Source organism: Triticum dicoccoides, chromosome 7B (assembly GCF_002162155.2).
Source record: "Triticum dicoccoides isolate Atlit2015 ecotype Zavitan chromosome 7B, WEW_v2.0, whole genome shotgun sequence".
NCBI classification, from domain to species: domain Eukaryota; kingdom Viridiplantae; phylum Streptophyta; class Magnoliopsida; order Poales; family Poaceae; genus Triticum; species Triticum dicoccoides.
The window spans coordinates 213944313-213948524 of NC_041393.1; positions in this window are offsets into that span (position 1 = coordinate 213944313).

Consider the following 4212-nt stretch of genomic DNA (forward strand, 5'->3'; position numbering starts at 1 on the left):
TTGAAGCCTGGTTCGGGGGCTACTGAGGGAGTCCTGGACTAGGGGGTGTCCGGATGGCCGGACTATCATCATCGGCCGGACTCCAGGACTATGAAGATACAAGATTGAAGACTTCGTCCCGTGTCCGGATGGGACTTTCCTTGACATGGAAGGCAAGCTTGGCGATACGGATATGTAGATCTCCTACCATTGTAACCGACTCTGTGTAACCCTAGCCCTCTCCGGTGTCTATATAAACCGGATGGCTTTAGTTCGTAGGACGAACAACAATCATACCATAGGCTAGCTTCTAGGGTTTAGCCTCCTTGATCTCGTGGTAGATCTACTCTTGTAACACACATCATCAATATTAATCAAGCAGGACGTAGGGTTTTACCTCCATCAAGAGGGCCCGAACCTGGGTAAAAACATCGTGTCCCTTGTCTCCTGTTACCATCCGCCTAGACGCACAGTTCTGGACCCCCTACCCGAGATCCGCCGGTTTTGACACCGACAACGAACCTTAGGCCTTGTTTCCTACTATTGCAGTACCGTTTACGTTCACTTTTACCACTTGTTACCTTGCTGTTTTTATATTTTCAGATTACAAATACTCATATCTACCATCCATATTGCACTTGTATCACCATCTCTTCGCCAAACTAGTGCACCTATACAATTTAACATTGTATTGGGTGTGTTGGGGACACAAGAGACTCTTTGTTATTTGGTTGCAGGGTTGTTTGAGAGAGACCATCTTCATCCTATGCCTCCCACGGATTGATAAACCTTAGGTCATCCACTTGAGGGAAATTTGCAATTGTCCTACAAACCTCTGCACTTGAAGGCCCAACAACGTCTACAAGAAGAAGGTTACATAGTAGACGTCAAGCTCTTTTCTGGCGCCGTTGCCGGGTAGGTGAGTGCTTGAAGGTATATCTTTAGATCTTGCAATTGAATCTTTTTGTTTCTTGTTTTATCACTAGTTTAGTCTATAAAAGAAAACTACAAAAAATGGAATTGAGTTTTCCTCATATGCTTCATCTTTTTAGTATCTTTCGTGAGAATGATGGAAAGGAAAATTGTGCTCAAGTGCTAGAAGAAGAAGTCTATAAAATATTTGGCACTAAATCTTTGAATGATGAGCATGATCGCAATGTTGTTAGTATGAACTCTTTGAATATGCATAGTACTAATGATGATTACACTAGTCATGATGAAAATGTCTCTTATAAGCATGCCAATTTTTGTGGAGTGCATAGAGTTTGCAAGTACACACCAAATAGAGAAGATAGATTTTTCAAGAGGCATAAGTATATAGAAACTAAATGGTTGCAAGAAAGGCTAGATGTTTGTGCTGAAAATTTAAAATTTCTTTGCCATACTTGTGAACTTTGCAATGAACATGGTCATTTAAATCTCCAATGCAAATTGTTTCATGATCGAGTCGTGTCTGAAAATTGTGATGACTTGATTTCCCTTGCACGTCATAGTGAACTTAGTTTGCTTTTGGGTTATGAAGAAATGAAACGTATAACTAAGCATATTCCAGAATATAACCTTGAGAAATTCCTTGATATTGATCTAGAGGAAATTTATATGTATTGTGCGGTGAATTGCATTGAAAATCCTTATATTGCCAATTACATAAAGAAAAGTAAGCAAATAGAGGATGAAGAGAATACTAATGAAAGGGAAGAGACTTGCCAATATCCTCCTATTATTTCTTATGATGAATCAGGTAACGAGGAGGAGCCTTCTATTCAACCAATCTCATTAATAAGGAGCTCCAAAAAGAGGGTTAATCCCACACATGATGTGAAGAAGAAAAAGAAAAGACGGAGAAGCAAAGGTAAAAAGGTATCCCTCCCAAATGATGTTGCTCCTATTACTCATTGTGATGATGACCATTGCTATACTATTGGTGCTATACATACTATTAATGATGAGAGTGATTATGCTTATGATATGAAAAGTCCCAAGCTTGGGGATGCTATGTTTGATGAACATGTTTGAGAATATATTTGCTGCAATTAATGTTTGTCCCAAGCTTGGGGATGCTACGTTTAATGAAGATGATATTTTAAGCCTCCCAAGTTTTGATGTGCAAATTTATTATGATGATAGTATGCCTCCTATTTATGATGGTTATATTGATGAAAGTGGATTTGGAGAGGTCATGACTTTATTCAGTGATGAATCCACTATTTTGGAAGAGGTTTCAATTGATTATGACAAGAACAAAGTTGCTACTTATGATGATTATTGTGATGAAACTTATGCTATAAAAAGTAGTGATGATTATATTTATAAAACTTGTCATGATTATGGTTACCCTTTTTCTGAACATTACTCTTTTAGTATGGAAACAATTTATAGTATTCGAGTCTCTTATGATACTCCCACTATTCCAAATGAGAAGAATTTTGCTTATGTGGAGAGTAGTAAATTTTCTATGCAAGTAGATCATGAAAAGAATGCTTTAGGTGCTGGTTATATTGTTGAATTCATTCATGATGCTACTAAAAATTATTATGAGGGAGGAACATATGCTTGTAGGAATTGCAATAATATCAAGTCTCCTCTCTATGTGCGTAAAATCTTGAAGTTATGCTTGTTTTGCCTTCCTATGCTAGTTGATTATTGTTCCATAAGTTGTTTGTTCACAAAATCCCTATGCATAGGTAATGGGTTAGGCTTAAATGTGCTAGTCATATTCTTCATGATGCTTGCTTTATGATTCAATTCTTATCTTTTATGTGAGCATCATTGTCATCATCATGCCTATCTAGAAAGGCATTAAAGAAAAGCGCTTGTTGGGAGACAACCCAATATTTACTTTTACTATTTTTGTGTGTCCACATAATTATGCTAATGTAGTAATCATGTTTTATAGCTTTTGTTTCAATAAAGTGCCAAGTAAGACCTTTAGGATAGCTTACGGTGATAGTTGTGTTGATCCTGCTTAAAATTAGAAACTTTTGCACCCAGTAAATTAGTTTTGATAATTCACAGAAACGTTATTTTGATCTGATTCTTTTTTCTCTGGATTGGTACACAAATTTCTCAGGTTTTGCTAATTGTTTTGAATTTTTGGAGTTACAGAAGTATTTGAATGATACAGATTACTACAGACTGTTCTGTTTTTGACAAATTCTGTTTTCTATGTGTTGTTTGCTTATTTTGATGAATCTATGAGTAGTATTGGAGGGTATGAACCATAGAGAAGTTGGAATACAGTAGATATTACACCAATATGAATTCAGAATGAGTACAAAACAGTACCTAAGTGGTGGTTTTATTTTCTTATACTAACGGAGTTTACGAGTTCTCTGTTGAGTTTTGTGTTGTGAAGTTTTCAAGTTTTGGGTAAAGATTTGATGGACTATGGAATAAGGAGTGGCAAGAGCCTAAGCTTGGGGATGCCCAAGGCACCGCAAGGTAATATTCAAGGACAACCAAGAGCCTAAGCTTGGGGATGCCCCGGATGGCATCCCCTCTTTTGTCTTCGTCCATCGGTAACTTTACTTGCAGCTATATTTTTATTCACCACATGATATATGTTTTGCTTGGAGTGTCATTTTATTTTATTTTATTTTATTTTGATTGCTGTTTGAATAAAATACCAAGATCTGAAATTCTTAAATGTTAGAGAGTCTTCACATAGTTACATAATTATTTAACTACTCATTGATTTTCACTTATATCTTTTTGGAGTAGTTTGTCATTTACTCGTGTGCTTCACTTATATCCTATGAGTAAATGGTTGAATGGTTTGAATATCATAAATCTGAAATTATATATGTTTCATATGCTTATCCTATGGGGAGTAATGACTTCACATCTAAGAAGTAGAAGTGGTAAATTTATTGAAGGTTAGCAAACATTGTATTTGTCACTTGAACAATTCATGAAAGAATATTGAAGGAGGAGAGATTTCACATATAAATATACTATCTTAGACATCTTCTATGATTGTGAGCCCCATTAATTATTTTTGACGAAAGCACTTCTGTGACGCGTGATTTATCGTCATGGAAGTGGACGCTTCCGTGATGATAATTTTGGTAATGTCATGGACCTTCTACGACAGCACATGTATGACTATCTTGATTTTTTCTTAAAATCGTCATGGATGTACATGCATGAGAAAAAACGCGACCTACTGTGACAAACACGTATCATCATGGAAATGTATTTTTTTTGTAGTGATAGGCTTTGCGTGTCAGGGAT